Below are 27,233 nucleotides of genomic sequence, written 5' to 3' on the forward strand. Positions count from 1 at the left end.
GGGGTGACTGGCTTTGCTGCAGGGCTGGATACGCCTTTTTGTACTGTCTTGTGTTTATTTTGAAGCAGACATAGGAGATTCTGAAAGTTTATTAAAAGGTGTATTTGTGAGTAAAAGCTCTGAGAAACTTGGGGGCCAGTGTGTTTTGTGAACAAGAGGTTTGCCTGATTTAAATGTCATCAGAAGGCATAGGTGACTGACTACCCCACTTTGTAAGGACAGGAGGGACTTTGTCAACTACAAGATCATTTTAGACAATAGTTGTCCCAGATTCTATGAGGTTTCTGGGACTCCACATCCCAGTAACCTTGTGCTCATGACACTAGGAATACTGTGACTATCATGGGCTCTCTCTGACCCCTGCCTAAAAGAGACAGTCACAGGGACAGGGGTGGTAAGAGTACATCTGTGCATCAGCCACAACCTGGGAGGAAGTGACATTCGTCAGGTGCCCATACTGTGCAGGGCATGCAGGGAAGAGAAGGGACAGGAAAGGAAAAGCATGACTGTTTGCTGGAAAATGGATACCAGATTCCAAGGAGATTTGGGACTCTCTTTACAATGGTCAGGGCCTGACTGGGCACTCGGACAATCCCTGCCCTAGACACCAGGGAGCCCAAAGGCCAGGACAAAGAGACCAGTTGCTGGAAGCTTCACTAAGGGTGTACAGGTTGGGGCAAATGTCCTGCAAGTCATTTCATTCCATTTCGACTTATTCCTCCTCCAGTTTTCCAGGAATTTCTTTCTGCATGTTTGTTGAACACAGACTGTGAAGACCCTAGCTTCACTGCGTGGTCACTAGTTTGTGCCCAGGCTATAAACAGAATGGCCACAACTAAATTACATTACCCACATTTTATGGTAGCACAAGAGGGGGTCTTACTGTGACAGAGGGACACATGCTGCACAGCAGAGCCAAGAGGAGGTGAATACTGAGAAAAAGACGTGTCCTGTCAACATGGCCAGAGGGTTCCCGCCCAACAGGACCTCGGGGCTCTCCCTCCCCACTGCCCCACTACTACCATAGACTCAGTTTTCTCTGTCCTCTGAGATTTTCCAAATTCTCTTCATTCTATGCTGATATTACGGGTATTCTTCCTTTTTCCTCACTTTAGAAATAGTTCCCTCCTCAGAATCAGAGGGAGTAGGAAGAGACAAGGGAGGTGTGTAAAAATGTGTGTGTTTGTGAATGCCATAAACTCATTGTGTATAATTAATATATACCATGACTTATCAAAGCAACATAATTAGATTAGGAAAACACTACTATTTAAAATGACTTCTCTTAGATTTATGGGGGTTACATATATGCAATATTAAGCATAGCATGCTTCTTTTTCAAAAGAAAAGAAGAAATAGTCCCTTGCTCAAATATCACCTCCTCAGTGAAGCATATTCGGTGTCTTCAAACCCAAGGTGTAGTTACACACAGGCTTAATGCGCTGTACCAATGGTCACTTGGAATTGTGGCAGTCTACTGTGATGACTGGCTTAAAGGTGTTTTCTAGTGGGAGAGGGACCCCCGCCCCTGATGAAAGGCTCTCGTTTGACTTTGTGTTTTGTTTCTAGTGAGGGGCTCTGCATGTAGCAAGGACTCAAACCAGTTCTACTGATTGAGTAGAAAAGCACAGCTCAGCAAATGGCAGCTACAGGACGCCAGTTCAGACTACTGGAGTGAAAATGATTGGTTGACATGTCTAAAGAGTCGCGGAAGCATTTTAAGCATGCCTTGGTCCTGTTGCTCAGGACGGTAGGTTATCAAGCTTCAGTCTTCGTCCCCCGTGGGTGGGATGCTCAGACAAGCTCATAGCTTTTAGGGACAAGAAGGTGTTAGAGACAGCTTTTCTTTCAGCTGAGCAACCTACAGAGGAATTTGTATTTTTAGCCTTCGAAACCATCAGTTGAAGAGACCTCCCCCGACCTGACTGTCTCCAGTTTCCCAATAGAGACAAAAATGTGTCGTCTCCCTGAGTCAGACGCTCCACGCTGGGGCCAAGGAGTAGGATAAGGGACTGGGGCAGTAGACTTGGGGGGGGGGGGGCAAGAATGCAGGCTGCACAACTGGAAATCAAAGAGCAGTACCAGAGAAAGGGCGACAGACCCTGTATGCCCTCAAAACCCGTGTGTAAGCTGACCAGCTGACCCTCAAGCTCTCGGCAAGCACTGGTAAAATGTGTGCCAACCGTGCGGGGACACGCTCCATCCTGTGGCTCACTGTCAAGAGTTCATGTCTCAGTGGGTCACTAATGTGGTGGTGTTAGAGGCGGTGGGGCCTTTTAGAGGCAGAGCTGCCTGGAGACCATTAGGCCACTGAGGGCCTTGCTCTCAGAGAGCAACGCAAGGCTTGTTGGACTCTGATTGGTTCTGGTGAGAGGGCTGTTAAAAAGGAAGGAGTCTCACCCCCCCCCCCCTCTGAGTCCTGGCTTTCTTTCTCACCACAATTTCTCTCTCCCACATGCTTCCACCATGATGCCAGTTGCCATGGGGTGCTTACAAGAGCTAGTGCAGTGCTACTGTATTTTTAGCCTTCAGAACTGTAAGGTAAAGAAACCTTTTTTTCTTTATAAACCTCTCAGTCTCAGATATTTCCTTATAGTAATGAAAAACAAACTGAGAGACTTTGGGGGATGTATTTGGTGTCCTCTTTATTGCATGGCCCTTCACTTTCGCCTCCTCAGAATCTTTAAGTGCTTTTGCAGTAACACTTTGGGAACTATATTTGTGACAGACTTCTTTGCTAGCTCCCCAAATACTGGCTTAAAATGTGTTTCTTGGGGTCCTGGGCCCTTCCTGTTTTCTGCGCTTATCTTCAGTACCCCAGCTCAGGCTGGAGCCCTTGTCAACCTCTAGCTCTTGCATCTCCCCCATTTTCTTTACTGGGGTCATTTCCCTAGTTCCTTTCCATTTTTGAATAAAAATCCCTTCTGACTTCAAATTAAGTATACTTCTGAAATAAACTCTTAGATCACATTTAATTTTTAATTTTTGCAATGATTTGAAGAATGGTACTGCATTTCTCCAGGCATACTTCTGTCCTCTACATTCATTAAGTTTACAGAATTCAAAACATCATTATTTACAACATTCCAAGTATGTTTGGGGTGCATGGTCCAGAAGCTCTCCTCCCTTGTACACAGTATCTTCTCACAAATGTAACTCCTCCAGTTTAAGGCTTTTGGAGCCAGGTCTAAACATGCTCTAAACCCTGGGCGTAACCCTGGATTGAGAAGGAATCTCTGTGGAATTTGTGCTGAAGCAACTGATGTCCCTATCTACTTAATTCAAACGTCTTTGCCTTCACACAGCTTGTCTCTTATACTAGTTGCTACCGAGAGTTCCTCAGCTAAGTCTCAATAGTACCTCAGACTTTAAAATCTCAACAGTGCCTTAAAGTCTCAGATCTCATGAGTGGACACAGTTTTTATCGCTTTGCTAGAACTTTTCATGTCTGCTGATGCTCTCTGAATTGTTGTCATCCTCCACTCATCTGCCTGCTGACCTGGGTACAGAAAGTCCTCTGCCCATCAGCACCCCAGCCTCTTTTCTCCCCTCCTGGCATGCCTGACTTCTTGTCTAAGTTCCCTTTAATGGTTCGGTGCTATGCGATTGACTTCCAATCGACTGAATAGAGGAAGAAATTCTGAGGAAGACCCAAGAGCTCTAGAAGATGTCAAAACTACCAAGAAAAGCTTGAGTCTCGGATGACTGTGGGGAGGAGCACACCCCTCCTTAAGTGTCACTGGGCTGTGATGTAAGACACTGCTGTAAGCCACAGGTGTTTGGGATATAGATACAGCACCGATTGGTGATGCCAGTGTTTAAACTAGATCCTCTTTTCCCAGACAATGGTGGACCAATGTTTAGAGGGCGTTTACTCGATATCAGACTAACACAAAACACTCTAATCATGGGAATCCAAAAGAAAGAAGGTACCAGACATCCTTCGCAGATCTTGATGTTTCCCAGGGAACAATGCACTTTAGGAAACAGCAGCCAGGCAGTCAGTGAGAAGACGAGCCTCTGGCAGCACTCGCTAAAGATGCAGATGAAGCATTAGGGGTGGGCACTGTTTGGACTTTGAGAAGATGGGGGCTAGGTTAGTGCAAAGAATAACTGAAGGACCTGGTGTGTTCAGATCACATCATGCATCAGATGTCCTGGGCCCATGAGCTGAGAACATACACAGTGCAAGTCTAGACAGGACCTTGCTGGCCAAGCTGAGAGATTTAGATTTTATGCTGATAGCAGTTTGGTCTCCAAACTAGTCTAAAATCATCTCATCAGTTAAAAAAAATGGAAAATCTTCCCAAATAGATATGATACTTTATTTACAAAGACCATACACATATTGTCTACACTGTAAACAATACCCAAATACAATTTAAAAAATTTGAGATAAGAAAATGAAAGTTTTCGTATCTCCATCCGTATCCCTCTGGCTTGGCCTGTGTACCTTCCTCAGTGTCTACACCCCTCTGGAGCTTCTCTGAAAGAGGCAAACATGGACTGGTAAGGTTTGTAGCAGGGGAGATCTGTGTTTAAGGAAGGTAGCTGAAGCTGCCAGTAGAGATGGAACTGAGGGAAGAGATGTGTCCTAAGGAAGGGAGCACTTTGCATTTTTTTTAGGTTTACATCTTTCCATTATTCTGACTCTTAGCTCTAGGCTCTCTAGTTAGATCTGCTCCAATACCTGGAATCCTTGAGGGGTGGACAGACCCAAGAGAGCAGGCTTTAGGAGATGGGGCTGAAGACAAAGCTCCTTCTTCCTGTGGGCATGTGTTTGAGACACACACCTGAATTCCTCAAAGGGAACCAGTGGTGTAGGAAGCAGGAGTCCGGATGGGAATAATGAAGCCACTCAGCTTCTCACTCTTAATATCTCAGCATAACTTGGCTAGCAACTCTGCTTCTGGAGCCACGTGTCCTGCTCCCACGAGAAACTCTGCTTCTGGAGCCACGTGTCCTGTTCCCATGAGAAACTCTGCTTCTGGAGCCACGTGTCCTGCTCCCACTAGAAACTCTGCTTCTAGAGCCATGTGTCCTGTTCCCGTGAGAAATTATTCTAGAGCCACATGTCCTGCTCCTGTGAGAAATTCAACTTCTAGAGCTATGTGTAATTCTTAGGAATTACTCCTAAGAAGCTGCCTTCAAGTAAGATTACCTTTCAAGATAAGTAATAAATTTGGCCCTTTCTTTGTAACTGCAAAATGCAGCCTGCCAGTAAAAGACCTAAGAAGAATATCTTGCTTGCCTACACAGTTAGTCTATAACAAGTTGCTTGGATATGAATGTACATGGGTTTTTGGGATAATTTGTTTTTTACCTGTAATACGTAATATGTTTAATCATGTAAAGGATATGGAAAACATGCTGTCTTTTACTGTTTGTTTTGTATTCATTGTAATCATTCACTCGAGAAACAGAATGTAACCACATTGTAATTTTTATATTGCCTGAAAGATTTTGCTGGGGTTTATAAGCTGTAAGGGAAAAAACAAAGATAGGGTTAAAATGAACTAGAAGGAAAACATCAAGAATAAAGATAGAGTTAGAAGGAAAGCATCAAGAATGAGGAAGGAAATCACCAGGAAAATAAAGAACAGAGAGAATACAGAAGAATAAAGAATAAAGAAGGAAACCATCAAGAGAGTGTGAGTCTCTTTTTCCCTAAACCCTCAGATATAAAAGTCATAGTACGTGCCGACTCTGTGGATTCCCTTTGAGCCTTGTGCTACTGGGGGCTGGTCCCCAGGCAGTGATAGAAAGTTCTACATTTTGATCCATAGGCAACAGGAAATGACCTTTGACATACTTCTTTCAACACTACCACAACTACTCCAAAAAGGTCACAACTCTTAATAGTGCCACTCCCTATGAGATTATGGGGGCCAATTACATTCAAACTACCACATTCTACTCCTTGCCCCCCATAAGCTTATAACAATATCATAATGCAAAATGCTTTTAGTCCAACTCCAAAAGTCCTCATAGTCTATCACAGTCTCAACAATGTTTAAAAGTGCAAAGTTCAAAATCTATTCTGAGATTCATGCCATTTCTTAACTGTAATCCCCTATAAAATCAAAATCACATATTTTCAACATATAATGGCACAAGATATATATTACTGTTCCAAAATGGAGGAAAGGGAGCATAGTAAGGAAATACTGGATCAAAGTAAGACCAAAAACCAGCTGGGCAAACTCCAAACTGCATCTCCATGTCTGATGTCAAAATACTCTTCAGAGCTTCAATTCCTTTCAACTTTATTGACTGCAATGCTGTGGGATGTCTTTCTGTATACTGTGAATATGTGTTGCTCTGGTTGGCTGATAAATAAAGCTGTTTGGCCAATGGCAAGCAGAATAAGATTATGCAGTACATTTGAGCTGAAGAGAGAGAAGAAAGGAGAGTAAGAGAGACATCAGCCGCTGCCCAAGGAGCAACAAGATGCCAGCAGACCAGTAATATTCCAGCCACTTGGCAACATAGTTCAATAGGAATGGGTTAATTTAAGTTGTAAGAGCTAGCTAGCAAGAAGCCTGAGCCCATAGGCCATGTAATTTGCAATTAATATTAAGCCTCTGAGTGATTATTTCATAAGCAGCTCTGGGATTCCAGGGTTGGGTGGGACCGGAGAAACTTATGGCTACACTGCAACACACTTTTTCTCTTGGGCTGGTTCTACTCCATGTTAGTATCTCTCCTCAGTGGGTATCCCATGACTCTAGCATCTCTAACATCTTGGGGTGTCCAAGGCAATCCAGGCTTCACCTTCACAGCTTTACATAATGGCCTCTCTGGGCCTCCATTCAGGGACACCCCTGACACATGTCTGGCTTCAGTGGCTTTCTTTAGTTTTGAAGGAAGATTCCAAAACCCCTTTTCTCTACCTTTGACTCTAAAGCTAGAACCACATGGCTGAAGCTGCCAGGTTCTGCTCCTTGCTGGGGCTGGAACATGTCCCTCATTCAGTTAATGCTTCACTAGCTTTATGTTTTCAATGGTTTCCTTCACTGCCTAAGCTTGCTGTCCTGGAACTCAGTATACCAGGCTGGCCTCAAACTCAGAGATCCACCTACCTCTGCCTGGAGTCCTGGAATTAAAGGCATGCACCACCACACTTGACTCTAAGCTTTTCTTTAATTCTTTTTCACAAGTTGGAAACTTAGCTGGGTGGGATCTTGCTCTGAGGTCATTACTCCCTTTATTCCATTTCTTAATCTGTTTATCTCTTTGAAGACAGGATTTAGCTCCATTCCACTTCCTGGTGCTCCTTTTCTCCTCAAATTGTACATTTTGTATTTTTCCTTACTCAGCTTGTTCCTTTTCATTATAAATATGTGTAAGAGTGACCAGTAATAACCATACAATAGTATCAATACTAGACTCTTTTGAGACTTCTTCTGCCAATGGAATTAATTCAAAACTGTTCACTTTAGCCTCAGGCAGACTTTTCAGACAAGGGCAAAAAGCAGCCACATTCTTCACCAAAATATTACAGGTCTCTAGGTCACATACTAGCAATCTACTCTGAAACCTCTTGAGCCAGCCCCTCACAGTTCCAATCACCCTCAGCACCACTGTCTTCCATGTCCCTACTAATACAGCCCATTAAACCACACTTAAAGCATTCAACTGATTTTCTAATCCACAGTCCCATACTCCATATTCCTCCAAACAAAAAAATGGTCAGACCTATCACAGAAATACTCCTGGTACCTACTTCTTTCTGTCTTAGTTAGGGTTTCTATTGCTGCGAAGAGACACCATGACCATGGCAACTCTTATAAAGGAAAATATTTAATTGGGACTGGCTTACAGATTCAGAGGTTTAGTCCATTATCATCATGGTAGGAAGTAAGGCAGCACACAGGTAGACATGGTGATGGAGAGGTAGCTGAGAGTTCTACATCTTTATGCACAGGCAATAGGAAGTGAACTTAGACACACTTCCTCCAACACTGCCACACCTACTCCAACAAGGCCACACCTCCTAATAGTGCCACTTCCTATGAGCTTATGGGGGCCAATTACATTCAAACCACCACACCACCTACTGAATGTTTCCACCAAGGAATTTGAAAACTGCCTTGATTTATGACCATCTCTGTTCTGTTACTATAAAGCCTCATCAAACATAACCACATTGGAATGTGGAATTATGGGTAACCTAAATCTGTGTTCCTAGGCCATGGTCATTCATATTTGGCTCCAGAATAAACTTTTATCTCATTTGAAACCAGAGTTGTGTCTTTGCGATGATGACACCTGTGAGCAAGCCCAGTAGGTTCACTGGTTCAGCAAGCTGGCCTCGGGTGAGATGGGGCTTTGTCTGTCACTGGTGCCCTACTGGGGTGAGTAGACGTTTGTTCACGTCTCCCCAGGAAAAGCTCATGTAACAGTGGGCAAGACGCTCACAGGGACACTGTGAAGTCTTAGTGTAGGATCCCAGAAAGCCTCTTGAGTTTCAGCACTTCTCTTCTCTTTGGGTGTGTTCCAGGAACCCACTGCAGGGGGCAGGTCAGAGACAAACAGTGTGGTGGGTATTAAAGGGGAATGATGTCCTTGTTGCTTAATATTTCAGAACTCATAAAGCAGAAAGTTCAGTGAACTTGGATTTCCTGCTGACCTTTTCTTAATGTGTTGTTTTTCTTTCTTCTTCACATTCCACAGCAGCACAAGGGATGAGCCACTGCACTGTCACGTGACCTTCCAAAGTGCCAGACACTGAAGTCACCCTTCTGTGGGTGAAGATCATGCATCTCTCTCACTGTGGCTTACAAAGTCCACAGTGAGGCAGGACCCAAGCACACCATCATTGGTGCAGTCGGCGTGTTGGGTGACTTAAACTATTTGCTTAACTTCGATATTTAATAGTAAACTGTTTGCTATCATCTCACAAACCTGTTGGTATGAAAAAAGGAAAGTAAAAATTTACATCTCGGATATTGAAATTTTGGCAAAATTAGCTTCAAGAATACGATTTGGGTCATTATTGAACTCAATGTCTTTGTGACTGTTCACAGAGTTGTAACTGGGCCAACTTGAGAGCCATTCCGAGTCCTATGTCTTTTAATGTGGTGCCAGATGATACTCCTACCACACAGGTTAGAAACAGAACAGACCAAATGTTCATAAGCACTATTACTGCTATGTATAAATACATTGTAACAACCATGGTACTAAGCTCTGTTCACAAACCACAAAGTTTCCCAGTGCCAAAATCATAGTGGTATTAAAACTCTGTCAGCACACCCTGTCAAGACATACCCAGAAGCCACTTCAAAGTTAGAAGTACCTGGTATGATCACTGCATCTTGTACCAACAGTTTGATTCAAGAACAGTCTCAGTGGAAAACTCCCCTCTTCGCCTCATATTTTTCCTGTAACAAGTCAATTCAGATTTATGAACAATTATAGAAATAGGGAGTTCTGAAATCATTAGTGAGCTAACCTGGGAACTGAAGGAATTAATTGTCCATTCCCATATCTACTAATTCAGATGTGTGTGTGTGTGTGTGTGTGTGTGTGTGTGTGTGTGTGCATGTGTGAAATATTTAAAGGAACTGCAGGAGTACAGATGTCAATAAAATACATTATTTTTTAAATTGCCTTTACTTATTTTGTGCATTGGGGTGGGGGTGCCCACCTGCAACAGTGAGTGTGGAGGTCAGAGAACAACTTGGGAGAGTTGGTTCTCTCCTTCCATCCTGTGGGTCCTGAGCATTGACCTCAGTTTGTTAGGCTTGGTGGCAAGCACTTTTAACTGCTGAGCCATTTTACCAATCCCCAAATACACAATTTCTGATTTCCTGGTCCCACCAAATGATAGGCAGACTGAACAGTAGCCCCTAAAGATGCCTCTATCCCAATCCCTGGTACATGTGATAGATAAGCTTACAAAGTGGTAATATGTGTCCAACAGCTAAGCCCCATCTCCTAAATGTGGGTTTTGTTTTTGTTTTTTGTTTTTAAGATTTATTTATTTGTTATGTATTCAGTGTTCTGCCTGCATGTATGCCTGCTCGCCAGAAGAGGGCACCAGATTTTTATTATAGATGGTTGTGAGCCACCATGCGGTTGCTGGGAATTGAACTCAGGGCCTCTGGAAGAGCAGCCAGTGCTCTTAACTCCTGAGCCATCTCTCCAGCTCCTTCCCTTGAATGTTCTACAGTGTCTCCCAAACAAGCACCCCCAGCTGGGGACCGAATGTTCAAACACATGAGCATGTGGGGGACATTTCCCATTCAAACCATAGAGAATGGCAGGATGGACTTCTCAGGTGGCATTAAGTTAAGGCTCTAAAGATAGGGAGCTGACCGTACTCACTGGGGTCCTTATGAAAGATCACAGGAAGAGACGGGAAAGGAAAAGGCAGTGACAGTTCTATGACTACAAAACAGGAAGTGTGCGTAGCCTCCAAGAGCTCCACAGGCAAAGGGGAGACCTGGGGGTTTCCGGAAAGAAGCGGCCCTTCAGGCATGGGCGTGGCCCACTTGTTTGGGGAGATGCTGGGCAGATGTGCTGTGGACATCAGGTTTGTGCTGTGACAAAGCCCTGACTGTCTTCCTCACAGCTGGTCTCCAGCCCTCAGCACAGACCCTGATGGACAGGAGTGCCTTGAGTGGATTATTCTAATGACCCCCACCACAGCTAAGCCAAAGATGGACCCGCTTGGTCTTTGTTTGCTTTTTGCCTTTGATATTCTAGAACTGTGGAATGTATCACGTCATCAAATCGGTAAGCAGGCCAGACAGGGTTTCACATACCTGCCATCTCAGTGACTCCAGAGGCTGAGGCAGGGGCAAGATCAGACCAGCCAGGGCAACATAGCAAAGCTCTGGCTCCAACAAAGCAAAATCCTGCCATGTATGGTGGCGCACACCTTTAACCCCAGCACTCAAGAAGCAGAGGCGGGCAGATCTCTGGGGGTTAAAAGCCAGCCTGGGCTACATAGTGAGTCCCAGGACAGCCAGGACTACATAGAGAGACCCAGTCTCTAAAAACAAAACAAACAACAAAAAAGCAAAATCCACTTTGTTCTTTAGCAAGAATTTCATCCAGTGGCTCAGCCACGACAGGGAAACCCTGATGAGTTTTTGTGTGGGTGTGAGACGGTAAGCATTTGAGGTCACTGTCTTATCTATTGGGTGTTGTATCATCTTAAAAGTCATATGTATTGGGCAAAAATACATGAGGTTTCCCTCAAGCTTCTGTAACTTTGCCAGTAAGTCTAGCCTGGGTTTGAGCTGGCCTCAGACTTTCCCTATGAATCTGATGAGGGAATGGGGTTAAACACACTTGCTTAGAATGGGGTTCATGAGCCCCATGTCAGAGGCCTTGAGTGCTCACACCTCCTACCACAACCCTCTCAAGCCTGAGACACAGAGAGTTAATAGGTATACAGATGCCCCCATGATATCCAAGAAGTGATTCTAATGCCCTGCCTCACAGTCTTGCAGATAGCCAAACCTGTAGACTTTATATATAAGCCATATATATATATATATATATATATATACACAATATTTACATATAACACATATATACATCCTCCTGTATACTTAAAATTGTATTAAATTGCAATATAAATGCTATATAGTCATCTTGCTGCATTATTTAGAGAATGCATGTTCAGTTTAGACATCAAAATATTTCATGAATATTTCCTATCTGAGGCTGATTGAGTCTACAGATAGTGAACCTGTGGATTCAGAGAGCCAACAATACAGTTCTCACAGATACTGATGAGCAGGACAAAACCCTGCCCTTATCCTAGGTTGAGGGATTGTGACAGCCACTGCCGTGAAACCCTTCCACAACCTGTCAGGAGCGTGGTCTACAAACTAACTCCAGGAGAACCTTGCTCAAACGCTGGGCTAGGATCCTGGCTGAGGTTGCCAAAGGCATAAGTAGGATACTGATCACTTTGAGGTGAGTGAGAGACAAGAAAGGCTGCCAGGCCTTTCCCGTTTTATCTGCCTGTTTCCAGAACAATGCGGGGTTTCAGGTCCCTCACTGGTGGTCGACCACTGTTACATTTCCAGTCTCTCCAGCTGGTTGTTACCTATGAGTCTTAGGCTTTTTCTTTTCTTCTGCCTTCAAGTTCAAGGTCTTTGAACTTTGAAAGAAAAGGAACAATAAAGTTTTCCTTGAGTGATTTAAGATGCAAATATTGGAAGCAAAGGACATTTAAACTTTATTCCTTTTTTGAATGATTTTTTTAAAAGAGTTTTAAAAATTACTTCCAGATGTTAGGACTAAAACTAACATGACATCTGGGAAAAGAACAAAGACAGTTGATCAAATCGAAGCAGCTTCAGTTTGCTACAATGATGCGTTGATACTGGCTCATGAGTTGTAACAAATGAACTAAGGTAAGATGTTTTCTGCACACAGCGCCTCTCTGTGCTATCTGCATGTTCTTTATGGCAAACCTAACTCTTCTAAAACATGCTTACTAAAAAGAGTGCATCCTGACTCTCCAAAACCTGTTCTATGATGGCAGGAGTGCCATGAGATAATCTAAGCATCACAATTTGGGCTAAACCAAATGCCCACAAAGTGGGTAGGAACTACTCCAAATGAATTCTTCAGACCTATAGCCACAGAGAAGATTCTGGCTTTCTTAATGGCTGTAATGATTAGTATTAGCTGCTAACTTGACAGAATCTAGAATCCCCTCAGAGATTGGTCTCTGGGTATGCTTGTGGAGGATTATGTTCATTGTGTTCCTTGGGATGGGAAGATCTGCCCACTGTGGGCGGTATCATTCCCTGGATGGGCTCCTGGACTAAGTGAAGGAAGGAAGGAAGCTGAGCAGCAGCAGATGTACCTCACCCTCTGCTTCCTGATTGGAAGCAATGTGACCAGTTACTTCCACATCCTGCCATTGACTTCCCCAGCATGATGGATGGTACCCAGGAACTGTGAGCCAGAATCAGTCCTTTCTCCTTTAAGTTGCTTTTGTGGAGTATTTTATCCGAGAACAGGAAAAGGAACTACAACAGAAATAGTGGAGGCCAGGCACTTCAGAGATGCAAGTGGGAAGCAGACTCTTAGGAAGTGCCCCAAACGAGGAGGGCAGAGGCATGAAGGAATATCTTGGGATGAACCCTGAGTGGTGTGTATTCAGGGAGGAGTACATCTCTGGGTCCCAGCATGTTTTATTTTCCAGTTCTGACTTGATTTCTCCTGCGTGTTGCTTACATTGCCTCTTCAGTTTGGGGACGGTTTATTTTTCTTATCTGCTGAGAAACCGTGTCCATTTCTTAAGTTGCCTTCAGCTCTCATGTCTTTCAGGAAACTTTATTAGACTGGCGACACAGCTATTACCACAGATAACGGACAGTGCTTGTTTCAAACTTACTTTTCTTTGAGTATCAAACCAGTTTACAGTAAAATACGTTAAAAACCAGCCTTGCTAAGCAGATCTGTGATCGTATAGCCTGCTACCTGTGTGAGCATTGTGAGCCTCTTCAGTCAGACTTGGTTTCGGATTACACTATTAGAATCATTCCCATCAGTTTCTCAGAGACCCGCCCTACAACATTCCCAATCCAACAGCTAATTCACTGGTCTCACTGCTGCTGACTTATCACCACAGTTTGACATAGTTAACTACTTCCTCCTCCTTCTCTTCCTCCTCCTCCTCCTCCTCCTCCTCCTCCTCCTCCTCCTCCTCCTCCTCCTCCTTCTCCTCCTCCTGCTCCGCCTCCTCTTTCTTCTTCTAAGGCAGGGTATCACTATGTAGCCCTAGCTGACCTTGACCTTGCTATGTAGAACAGGCTGGTCTCAAACTCATAGACATTTGCTTCCTCCTGTCTCCTGGCTGCTCCTGCTCCCTTCTAGAGTGAGCTTTCTATTCTTTTGTGGCACCGAGGCTCCTGGGCTTTTTACTGTGCCCACGGCTGCTCCTTCTGTCTCACCCCCCTCCCCTGTCCTTCTTGGATGCTCGAGCTCATGGCTTTTTCCTTTTTTCTAGCGCATCCTCTTTCCCCAGGGTCTTCATGATGTACCTGGCTTTATACTTCATCCATGTTGACGATCATCTAACGTCTCTGATCTCCTAACCTCTTCCCTAGGTTTCAGGCTCAGGTGTGCAGCATTTGACCTGAAGGTTCTTCCTGAATGTTTAGTAAGCATCTTTCAAACATACAGATCCTTTTTTCCCCAAGTAAATTCAGATTTCTAGGTAGAGGAGAAATTCTAGTGCCAGTTTTTACTGTCCCTAAGCTCTGTGTTCCCAAGGCTAAACATAAAAACTGATAGTCATGTTTGGGTTCACCAGATTCCAGGCTGCTTCCCACCAGAGACCCTCCAGTCAGCCCACGTGGTGTAGACCCTGGTAGACTATCTCTGCTCTCCCTCCCAGCCCCTCTCCATTCATGTCCCAAATTCTCACAGCTGCTTCCAGAGACTGCCACCTCTTCCCAGCCATTCTCTGTCACTTGGGACTCTATAGATCAACAAACTTTAGCCAAATTGAGAGAGAGAGAGAGAGAGAGAGAGAGAGAGAGAGAGAGAGAGAGCAAATTAATACAATTAGAGATGAAAAGGAGTCATTTCTAGATATATACAACTTATCTGAGTTAAAGCAAGATGAAACAAATAATCTAAAGAGATCCATAATATCAAATGAGATCAAACAGTAATTATAATTTCCCATCTGAAAAACCCCCAGGGCCAGCTAGTTGAGTTTAGTGTGGAATTCTTCCAGGCCTTCAAAGAACCAACTCCAGCACTCCTCACATCATTTTGTAAAATAGAAAATGAAGGAATATTTACAAGTTCTTTTTACAAAGCAAGTATTACCTGGACACCAAAACCAGACAAAGATGCAATATCAACAAAAAATGATAGGCCAATCTCTCTGATTGGACATGCATGCAAAAATTCTCAACAACAAAATACTTGAAAACTGGACTCAAGAACACATTAAAATGATTATCCACCATAACCAAGTTGGCTTCATTCCAGAGAAGTTGGGATGGTTCTATAACATAAGTCAATACATGTAATCTATCACATACAGAAACTCATGGATAGAAACTACAAAAGGCCTTTGACAAAATCCAGCATCCCTTCATGATAAAAGTCCTAAAGAATTTATGGATATAGGGAACATACCTCAACATAATAAAATTAATATACAGTGAGTCCACAGCTAACATCTTGTTAAATGGAGAAAAACTCAAAAGCATAGCCACTGAAATCAGGAACAAGATAAGGATGTCCATTTTCCCTCCTCCTGTAAAATAAAATCCTTGCAGTCTGAGCTAGAGCAAGAAGACAAACGAAGGAGACAAAAAGGATACAAATTGGAAAGGAAAAGTCAAAATATCTTCACTTGCTGATATAATGATACTATTCATAAGAGACCCCCATGACTCTACCAGGAATTGCTACAGCTGATAAACACATTCAGCAGAGTAGCAGGATACATAATTACCCTGCAAAGATCAGTAGTCTTCCTAAACACACGAATACTCTGGGAAACAGTGCCAGGCACAATAGTCTAAAGATACCTTAGAATAGGCTTAACCAAGGAAGCGAGAGACCCAGTGAAAACTTTAAGATACTGAAAAAGAAAGTGAAGATGATACCAGCAGATGCAAAGCCCTCCCATGCTCGTGGATTGGTAAGATTCATTTTGTGAAAATGGCCATCCTGACAAAAGCAATCTATAAATTCAACACAATCTCCATCAAAACTCAAAAATTCTTCACAGAAATGGAAAAATCATCTTAAATTTCATATGAAAACACAAAAGACCCAGGCTATCCAATATTGAAAAACTAGGAGGTACCACCACCCCAGATTTCCAGATAGACTACAGAGCTATAGTAATTAAAAATAGCATAATATGGCCGGGCGGTGGTGGCGCACACCTTTAATCCCAGCACTTGGGAGGCAGAGCCAGGCGGATCTCTGTGAGTTTAAGGCCAGCCTGGGCTACCGAGTGAGTTCCAGGAAAGGCGCAAAGCTACACAGAGAAACCCTGTCTCGAAAAACCAAAAAAAAAAAAAAAATAGCATAATATGGCATAAAAACTGACACATTCATCAGTGGACTAGAATTGAGGGTCCACATATAGGTGCTTACTCCTCTAGATGCCTGATTTTTCACAAAAGGCCAACAATAAACAATAGGGGAAAGACAGCATCTTCAATAAATGCTGCTGGTTAAATTGGGGAGCTACATGAAGAATGAAATTGAGTCCTTTTCTCTCACTCTGCACAAAACTCAACTCCAAATGAGTGAAAACAACTTCAGCATAAGACCTGATACCCTGACTCTGATAGAGAAAGAAACAGAGACTGAGCTGGACCCCATAGGCTAAGGAAAGGACCTTCTGGATAGGACCCTGGTATCAAAAAATGGGGCCTCATGAAACTAAAAAGCTTCTGAACACAGGGCGCCATCATTCTAGTGAAGTGGCAGCCTACAAAATGGAAAAAAAGTCATTACCAGTGATACATCTGACAGAGGTTGTTAGTGTCTAGAATACTCAAAGAATGAAAAAATTAAACATCAAGAAAACAGACAACCCAATTCACAACTGAGGACGAAACTGAACAGAGAGCTCTCAGAAGATGAAATACAAATGGCTGAAAAACATTTTTAAATGTTCAACATTCTCAGCCATCAGGGAAATATAAATTAAAATTACTTTGAGATTCCATCTTACTCCAGTCAGAATGACTACTATCAGAAAAAAATAAACGACGCCTAATGCTGGCAAGGATGTGGAGAGAGAATAATGCTTCTTCTCTGCGAGTGGGAGTGAAAACTGGTGCACCTACTATGGAGGTCAGTGTGGAGGTTCCTCAAAAAGCTATACATAGATCCATCACAAGTAGGTATATCCTTAAAGACTCCATGTCCTCTATAAAGATGGCTATAGCTGCTCATCCAAGAAATGTAATCATTCCAGATGTCCAGCAACTGATGGATGAATAATTCATGTGCCACATTCATGCAATAGAATATTATCCAGTGATGAAAAAAACAAATTAGGAAAACCACAGGTAAATAGTGGATCTGGAAAAAGTCATTATGAGTGAAGTGGCCTAGATCCAGAAAGAGAAACTGTGGTAGTTTGAAAGAAAATGGTCCCCAAAGGGAGCGGCACAATAGATATGGCCTTGTTGGAGGAAGTGTGTCACTGGAGCAGGCTTTGAGGTCTCTTTTGCTCAAGCTTCCCTCAGTATGACTGTCAGTTGCCTTCCTGTTGCCTGCTCCAGCACCACATCTGCCTGCACACTGCCATGCTCCCCACCATGATGATAATGGACTGAACCTCTGCACTGTAAGCAAGCCATCCTAATGAAAACTTTTCTTTATAAGAGTTGCCATAGTCATAGTGTCTCTTCACAGCAAGAAAAAACGAAACTAAGACACAAACCTTGCATGTTTTCTCTCATATTTCTGTTAGCTTTGAATCTACAGATATGAGTATTTCATTTGGAATACCTATAGAGATCAGGAAATTAGTAATGGACCATGGGGCACTTTCAATGGAGGATAGATATAATGAAGTGATATAAAAGATTAAGGGAGAATAATGGAACAGGAAGGGTTAAATGTGAGTTAGGGGGATTGGAGGACAGGGTAGAAGAGAGAATACCAGGAATGATAAATAATACTAAAGACTTTTCAAAAACAGTTATATGGAAACCCTTTCAAAATCAGTCTTATGAGTGTTGAAAGTTCCTAAAACACATAATGGATATGAAGAGTTGAGGTAGTGTTTCTCTGTAGTGGGGCAGCAAAGCCCCTAATAGACATCACAGGCTAACAAATAAAAAACCCAGTGCCGGGAATAGGTTTTCTCTTTTGGAGTTGTTAGCCAATGAAGTCCCATGGACCTTTAAACATTACAAGTCATTGTCATTGCTATAGGCCATGGTTTTGGTTATAGGGTCTAGGATGATGGAGATTGGTCTACTCTCTAGACTATGAAAGACCGTGTTGTTGAGGACACTACACACTTGAGCCATAGAACATGGAAAAATTGAGCTGGTGCTAACCTGGAGCTTCAGCTGATTTTCATAGTATTGGAAGGTCTTAAGCATGCTACCAGAGGAGAGGAGTAATCAATAGCCTAAACCTGCTAGGAACCTTGCAAACTATGGCAATGACCAATGTCTTGGTTTGGGTTTTTATTACTGTGAAGAGACAGCATGACCACAGCAACTCTTATAAAGGAAACATTTAATTGGGGCTGGCTTACAGTTTCAGAGGTTTAGCCCATTATCATCATGGTGGGAAGGAAGCATGGTGGTATACAGGCAGACATGGTGCTGGAGAAGGAGCTGAGAGTTCAACATCTTGATCTACAGGAAGCAGGAGACTGTGTGCCACACTGGGCATAACTTGATCATATGAGACCTCAAAGCTTGACCCCACAGTGACACACTTCCTCTAACAAGGCCACACCTCCTAACAGTGCCACGTCCTATGGGCCAAGCATTCAAACACACGAGTCTATGGGAGCCATTCCTACTCAAACCACCACAGCCAGCCTGGCAAGATGTGGCCACTGGTACAATAGTGGCGCAAACGTCATGGGAGTAACCAACCACTTTCTGATCAAATTTAAGGCCTGGTCCTCAGTGTTACTGGGGCCAGGAAACCATGGTTGGATAGGTCATAGGCCCTCGAGGATAACCTATTACTATTATTATGTTAAATTGACATAGAATTAAACAGGCTCGTAATGATTTCTTACAGAAGAGGGGCCAGAAAGATTCTAAGAGCTAGAGGCAGTGGATGACCGCAGGGAAACAATGACACATCAGGACCAACGCACATGTGAACTCACAAGGGTTGTGACAGTGTGCACAGGATCTTTGCAAGTTCAAGTCAGACAAAAATCCCAGCATGGAGAGAGAAGGCAGACACAAGTCCTACTCCTAGCCAAGGAGCTATTGGCAATTGATAACTGCTGGGAGACAGAGGGGGAGTCAGGGTAGCCCTGGTCTGTCACCCATGCCCCAGTGAAAGACCACACATTATAGAATACATGGGCAGCAGCAATTGGCTTATCTTCTTTTAAAGGGTACAAAGTTGGGTAGGTGGGTAGGGGAGGAGGTGGATCAGGGAGGATCTTGGGGAAGGGATGAATATGATCAAAACATATTGTAAGAAATTCTCAAAGGAATAATAAACACAACGAGAAGAAAAAAATACCACCACCAACAAAGAAGAAAAATGGCTGTCAATAGAAGGCAATGTCCTTTACAAAGTGATAGACAGCCTTCTAGCCTGCCAAAACTGCCTGACATCAGGCCAAGCACTCTCCATATTTTTATTCACTAGATTATTAAGTTTTATTTTGGAATAGGTCTCGCTATGTTGCTCTGGCTGGTCTTGAACTCCTGAACTCAAGTGATCCTTCCACAGGACCAGTCGGCACCACAGGCACACACTTGGCTTTACTTAGTAATGCTAACATGGAATGTGCCCGGTGCTGCTTAGGTTTTCAGGGCACTGACGACTTGCAATAACTCTATAAGTAGATAGCAACCCCCCACTATCCTATTAGAATATGGAGACACAGAGTGGCTGGATAACTTGTCAAAGATCCAAGATCTAGTTAATAATGGCTCAGACTTTAACCCAGACAGCCAAATACACCATAAGGAGCCACAGTGGAAACGCAATGCTGTTACTGAGCCCAAGGCCATGGGCAGACTCCATTGATGTCCCACACCTCGTAATCCATTGCTAGACTCTGAGGCCTCTGAATGAACTGTCTATGGAAATCGTATGCTTAATGAGATGAATTAAGTGGGTTCTGTTTTATATAAACACTTCAGAAACACCCTTTGTAAAAGAAGCAGGCATAAATCAGTGAGGTTCAAGCTCATCATTAGAAGAGAAGCTAATATAAGCCACGTGCTGCTTCAGCTAATGTGGGTATGGAGTGTGGTACAAAGAACAGGTCAGTGAGAACCTCAGGAATCTCTCACAAAAATGGGTGGCTACCTCTCCTGGGCATGACAGATTTGGCAGTGAGCAAAACCTTCCAGTTTCCCCCTGGAGTGGCCTGGAATATGCTCAGTAATCTATTCACTGGCTTTCGAACCCATGGCTTTGCCCAGCTGCCCACTAGACAGGGTCAGGCTGTCTGGACTGACTCCTGTCCATGCTGCTGACCTCTTACTTGTCTCTTAAAGTCACAGACACCAGCCCCTGGGCACCGGATCTTCCAAGCTGATCACTCGCCAGTTTTAAGCAATGAAAAACCGGTGTGGAAAGGGAAACTGGAAAATACGACTGAGCCGTTGAAAAGCACTAATTTCCATAAACACTTTACTGAAACTATTATTCTCAGAAACTGCCCTATTTCTGTCAAAAAAAATTAATGAAAAAATTGTTTCCCCTCCAAACATATTGCATTATTCAATCTAAAAATAAAAAAGTTAAGAACTTCTGAAGAATCACCCTTTCTCTCTCTTTCTCTCTCTCTCCCTCTCTTACACACACACACACACACACACACACACACACACACAGATAAATAAATAAACAAATAAAATTCAAAACAAGTTTGCAAACAATTGAAGTTTGGATTTTCAGTATTTTCTAAGGACTTCCCCCTGTAAATATCTCATACAATGCTTGAACCACACTCCCCCCGCCCCAAATATACCAACATACTTTTTGCTAAAATCTGCCAAGAGCATGTTTATAAAAGAATAAAATTGATGAAGGAGTGCGTATGGACGACGGGACTTGCATTAAAACACTCGTCTTAGTTGTTCGTTATTTATCACACTTCCCCACTTTGCATAAAAGCACCATTTTTTTTAAGTTAGCTATACAATCTGCCTTGTGATGCTTATTTAAGAAGTTCACTGTTTACTTTTCATTCCGTGCTGTCTGAGTAAACTCCATAAACTCCAACATGTAAGTGGGATGTAGACACCACTGAAGGATAAAAGCAAAGCGCCAAAGCATCCCAGGATCTGCTTCTTCCGAGTTCTTGAAGTTCTCTGTGATTCACTACAGAGAAGAGACGGGATCTGGGTCTGCTTGCTTTCCTTGTTACTAGGTAGAAAAGGCTTACTAACAGAAGAGACTAACCAAATCTTTAAAAATAGAAACAAGTTCAGATTCCTGTCTATTTAGGGACTAATGAGAAGACCATTTCATTCCTTGCTTAATGCCCTGGAAAGTGTTTCCTTTAGAAGGCAGAGAACGGTGGAAAGCTGTCCAGTTGCTTGGAAGCCCCGAGTGTTTGGTGGAGCCCACCACCCTTCCGCGACATATTCGGGGGCTGTGGCAGTTCCAAGGAGGTTGCCCTTGATAGAGCCCCTCCAGCAGTCTCGGAACTTTCCGGCCATGCAGCCCCAAGCCTGAAGGTATTAAAGTTGTCTGTTGAGCTGAAAGGCTTTTTAAACAGAGTGGAGGCGCTACTCACGTCTCGCGGCTCCACCGCCGGGCCTTGCCTCTCCCATCTGCATCCCGTGGATCTCTTCCCTGGCCACTGATCCTTCACCCTGGCTTGACAGCTGGTTTCATCTGCAAGCCGGGGTGGAATGCGTGGTCTCGTGGTCGCTCACTTGCTGTTCTTTTCCGTTTCCAGAGGGCCAGTGGCCTGGTGGTTTCCGTGGCAACCAGAAGGAAGCTGGCTGGCCTACCAGTTTTATTAACCACACAGCGGGAGAGAACCTGTCTCTCTGGGGCTGTACGCCGGGAAATTTCCAGAAGAAACTGAGGGTACTGCTGCTATAGACTGACCCCAAAGAGAAGCACAAATGGAAGAAAGTCTACTCTGGCAGGAAATTGGATGGATTAATAGCGGACTGAGGAGATGCCTCGATACTTTTACATCTACGATTTGTTCTACTCTCTTAAGCCTGATAAATTGTTACTTTGTGGTAAGTGCCTCAGCTGGTATAAACTGTGATTGTTCCAAAAGTTTCTTCTCTCTCATTAACTCATATTTTTAAATGCTAGAAGCCTGAAAGTAAGTAAATACGAAAAAAAAGAATCTGTGTCCATTAAATCATGGCTTAGTCCACTTGGGGCTCCTACAAAATGTTCTAAACCAGGAGGCTTAAAAACAGCAACTGTATCTTAGTCTTTGGAGACAGGGAAACTTAAGACAGGCTCCAGGCTTCAATGTCTGATGGGTGTGTGTGTGTGTGTGTGGCATGTCTAGGCTCATAGACAGTCAATCTTCTAGGCATGTTCTCACAGCTGTCCTTGTTTTACTACTAACCCCATTCATGAAGGTTCCACCCTGTGCCCTAACATCTGGTCTTTAGTGACCAATGAGGGTTTACTAAGTATGGGAGGAGTCAGATGGATGGAGTCAGTTCTCACGAATGTAAAGCACTATGGGACTAGAGAAATGGATGGGTAATTGCTTGGATGTGGAGTAACAACGTTCCAAAGAGAGTAGCACCTGTCCATCCGTCCATCCATCCATCCATCCATCCATCCATCCATCCATCCACAGACCTCACCACACACAAGCACTGGGCCAGGACACTTGAAGGACGTGGAGATAAATAGGAGGGATTATACAAGCTCACTGTGATAAACGTGAAGAAAGGAACAAAAATAATACGTGCACAGCTTAGAGATGGTGCGGATTCCTTTAGCCAGGGAGATGGGAATTTGAACGGTACCATTTGATCAGGGCCCTAAAAGATGGCCAGGACTGGAGTGGGAAAAGTTTGTGTTGGGGGCTGTGGCACTCGCCTGAAGGTCAGGACATCTATCTCAGATAGATGCTGGCCTTTACCTCCCACCTTGTTTCTCTCTCTCTCTCTCTCTCTCTCTCTCTCTCTCTCTCTCTCTCTCTCTCTCTCTCTTCCTCTCTCTTCCTCTCTGCCTCCCCACCCCCACCCCTCTGCTGTGTACCCTAGTCGAGATGGACAGAAGTTCCCTGTGCCTCTCCTCCCTCCAGGGGCATTGAAATCACGGGCTTATGTCCTCCACAGCCGGCTGTGTGGGCTCTGGGGACTTGAACTGGGACTCATGCTCACATAACAAGCACTTTACCTGCTTTTTCCTCTCCTGACTCATGTAGTTTGACAACTGCGGTTGCTCCTGGATCCCGGGGGATCCAGGTCCTCAAACAACTGAGCTAGAACTTAGCTAGAGATGGCAGTCCCAGGCCTAGTGAGCTCTTCTGAAAACCACCAGATCACAGTCAGGACAAAGGGACCGACAAGTGTTTACTCTTGCTGGTTTGTGGTCCCATCGATGGCAATTTCCTCCCAACTGTAGCACTGGCCTCAGGAGGGCGGGAGGTTTGAGAGGTAAAGAGAAGGCCATGCATGTGGGAGAACAGAAACTTGGAAGGTGCTCCAGGGCACCTTGCCAGCATCTAAAAGTGGATAATCAACTGGCAGGGAACAGACTGACCAGCCTGTGGAGCTGCAAGCGTGCAGGGCCTAGGGGACAGCTCTCCCAGGCACTGTGTTGGCTGGGCCTTTTCCAAAATGCAGGTCTTTTGTGTCACCCCTGCACCTTGTGAGCAATCCTTCCCCCCTTCCTGTTAGTGACTCTGATAAAAACTCACTGGTAGCCAGGTGGTGGTGGCACACACTTTTAATCCTAGCACTCGGGAGGCAGAGGCAGGCATATATATCTCTGTGAGTTCGAGGCCAGCCTGGTCTATAGAGCGAATTCCAGGACAGCCAGGCTACACACAGAGAAACCCTGTCTCGAAAAACTAAAACAAAAGAAAACACAGCAACAACAAACCAACTCAGTGGCTCACCAGGTTGCCTGTTGGTGTAATTGTTACTTTGTTACTTTGGTCTGTTCCGGTTTCTCTTTCTGGAGTGAGTAGTCAGGTGTGCGTTATATCTTCCCAGGAAAAGTCTAACCTCAGCAAATGTGAACACACACTATTATACACCACACATACTACTTACACACTATACACACCACACACACTACTATATATACCACACACACTATTACACACAGTATATACACCACCCACACTATTACACACAGTATATACACCACACACACTATTGTACACACTATGTACACCACACACACTATTACACACAGTATATACACCACACACTATTGTACACACTATATACACCACACATACTATTACACACACTATACACGGCATAGTGGAGCTCGGACCTTGGTTCAGGTCTTGACTCCATTACCTTTTTACACAGTTTTGAAAACTTTGAGCCTCTACTTCCTCATTTGGAAGTTGGGGTGTGAGGCTTTTCTGAAAGGCTGAGTTGAGGACTCGGTGAGACCATGCACACTGATGCCTGAAAAGGGGGAGGGGGAGGCTGGAGAAAAGCCCCTCCCCCCCAATCAGGCCTGCTTTTCTTGATGGTTGAGCATCAAGCATTTCAAACCAATGGACAGAATCAAGGAAGACTGCCTAGTGGAGGATCCCTTGCATTCCTGAGCACTGCCTCCAACAAGAGTGTTACCAACACAAACCAAAACACAAACGGACCACGTGTGCAGGTGGCTTTTGAGTTTCACATTCCCAACACTCCTCTCTCCCCTCTAAACCTGACTTCCTATTTATGCACCGATAAAACTGCCCCACAATTCCATTTGCAAACGAGGGAACCCTTGAAGCTAAGAGGAATAAATGAGGCAGCTGTATTAGTTACTTCTGGCTGCTGTGACGAAATACCCCACAAAAGCAAACTAATGAAGAGGGGGCTTCTCCCAGCGCACAGGTTGGGGGGCTACAGTCCAGGGTGTTGGGAGAGCAGTTGCAGTTGGGAGGCAGGGATGGACGAACCCTGGTGTCTCCTCTTTCCTATTCCTTTCATGAGGCCAGACCTCAGCCTGTGTAATGACCCCCTCCTTAAGGGCGGCTCTTTCCTCCTAAGCTGAGTCTTCCTATTAACCCCTTCCTAGCCATACCCAGAGGTGTTCCCACGTTGATTCTAAATCGAGGTTGGCATACTTCACGTCAGCTTTACTTCCGTTTTCAAATCTCTCTCTCTCTCTCTCTCTCTCTCTCTCTCTCTCTCTCTCTCTCTCTCTCTGTGTGTGTGTGTGTGTGTGTGTGTGTGTGTGTGTGAGACCACAACATATGTATGTTTGGAGGTCAAAGGACACCCATTGGGAGTTGGTTCCCTCCTTCTACCATGTGGGATCCAGGAACTGAACTCAGGGCTGCACCTTTACCAGTGGAGCAAAGCTTCTTGTTGGCCCAACTTTTTTCTTTTGGGACAGGGTAGCCCTGACTGGCCTTGAACTCACAGGGATGTATGTGCCTGCTTCTACCTTGTGAGTACAGGGGTTAAAGGTGTGTGGACCATGCCTGGCCAGACTTCATTAGTAAACGTCTTTCAATTCTTTGATGGATGTAACTTTAAAACAGAATCCATACGCAGTTGTTGTGAAGACACCTAAGGGGGCGTCTCTGCACACTCATGCTTGCACCCGACTCCCTGGTCTCTACTTAGGAAACCATGCTCAGTCCGGAGATCCTTTTCTGTCGCGTGGTGAAGAGCTTAGCTTCACCTGAGTAGAGGTCCCTAACCGGTGAGTCTCAGTATCCGTTGGCAGCACGGGGCTGTGTCTCTCCTGCTGTTGCTGGCCATATGCAGGGAGTAGCTCGGCCTTGCCACACATTCCCTGCTATGACATATTGTTCACCACAGGCCTCGAACATCGGGGCCGACAGCTGTGAACATAAACCTCCAAAACTGAATAAAAGCAAACTCTCCCTTTTACAAGACGATGATCTCAGCTATGTGTACAGCAATGTAAAACCGGCCAGCTCAAGGCCCCAGCTCAAGCAAAGAACGCAAACCTATGCGCCCTTTGCCAGGAAGCTGTCGGCTTATGACCCATTGTGCGAAGAGCCCAGTCTGTAAAATATTTGTCCACGAGGGAGGGGACCAGTGGAAGAACTGAGAGACCAAATGTCAGGTTATTAACAACCAGTGTAACGGCACAGACAAGTTTATGGATCCGGGTGGAGGGCTAGCAACCGCGCAAGTCACCAATCTCAGGTCCTGAAAATTCAGCAGATTGTACATTCGGCTAAGCGTGGTGTGTTCCGGGGGCATCGGCCAGCTAGCTGGAGAGGCCCTTGGCCCAGGTGACTACAAGGGTGAGCAGTAAGGACTGAGTTAATGCGATCAAAACATATGATGTATGTATATGAAAATGTCACAACGAAACTCCGTCTCCCAAGAGAGCGACTGCAGCCTTGGACTTGGGGCTGCTAGTGGTACCGTCCTCAGGTGTGCCTCCAGCTCCAATTATCCTCATGTCTCACCTGGTGAAATACCCACGAACTCATCTTTGTCCAACCACCTGGACCATGAGCATCCCCTCAGACTGCGTCAAACCTTGGGGGAGCAAGCCACCTGGGAATGCCGGGCAGGACTGTGAACGTCTGACTGAGTCTGCCACCTACTGGTGACACATGGTTCTCACGGGCGGACCTAACCCCTGCCATCCCAAAGGCCTCCACCAAAGCTTCCTTCCTTTATGTGAATGTCCTCACACTTTCTGCCTGCTGCTGCTGGACATTTCCACGTGTTAGTAGAAACACTGATTCTTATTACAGGTGCTATCCACGACACACGAAGAGGCAACTTTGCCATAAGTGGGTAGTGGTAGCATACAACCAGACAAGGCAGTTTCCTGTCTTGGTGAGAGGGCTCCATCAGGAGAGAGGGCGGCAGGAAAGGCCAATTGTGTGACTTATTCATCTCCTTTCTCATTCTGACTGAATTACTCCTAAGAAGCTGCCTTCAAGTAAGAGATTTGCTTTTCTAGTACAGTCAATGGCCACTGCAGTCAGTTGTCTCCAAGGGTACCCACACACAGGTATTCATCCATCCATCCATCCATACACAGACACACATATACACACACACATACATACATACATACATACACAGACACACATATACACTGCAATCAGTTGCCTACAAGGGTACCCACACACAGGTATTCATCCATCCACACATACATACACAGACACATACATACATACATACATGCGTACATACGCATACATACATACATTAATACATTCATAGTTTATATACATACACACATATATATGTATAAATATAAATACAATAGATCTTTAAAATAAGAAGAATAGACCTGGAGCTGGGTTAGCCTCCATGCTGTCTAGGCACTATGGTGCCAGACTGTGCTTTTCAGGCTGCTGGGAACTGTCGTCAAAGTTTTCTTCAGGTGTGGACCCTGTAACTGACTACACTGGCCAGTCAATC

The 27,233-nt window shown here is 44.4% G+C and overlaps 1 protein-coding gene across 13 annotated transcripts in view; it reads right to left on the bottom strand.

Annotated features, from left to right (window-relative positions):
- The window catches only part of CUNH21orf62 (chromosome unknown C21orf62 homolog), a 113,460-nt gene that overhangs the window by 8,686 nt on the left and 77,541 nt on the right, over positions 1-27,233 (bottom strand). Inside the window, exon 1 of one of the 13 annotated variants that reach the window (XM_052741153.1) lies at positions 21,434-22,038. The exons of the other annotated variants lie outside the window; for them this stretch is intronic. The gene's annotated coding sequence lies outside the window, so the exon portion shown is untranslated. Of the gene's footprint in view, positions 1-21,433; positions 22,039-27,233 lie in introns of those variants that run through there. 13 annotated transcript variants of the gene reach the window in all.

The sequence above is a fragment of the Peromyscus californicus genome, unplaced genomic scaffold, assembly GCF_007827085.1.
Source record: "Peromyscus californicus insignis strain IS unplaced genomic scaffold, ASM782708v3 Scaffold_16__1_contigs__length_79575227, whole genome shotgun sequence".
NCBI lineage: Eukaryota > Metazoa > Chordata > Mammalia > Rodentia > Cricetidae > Peromyscus > Peromyscus californicus.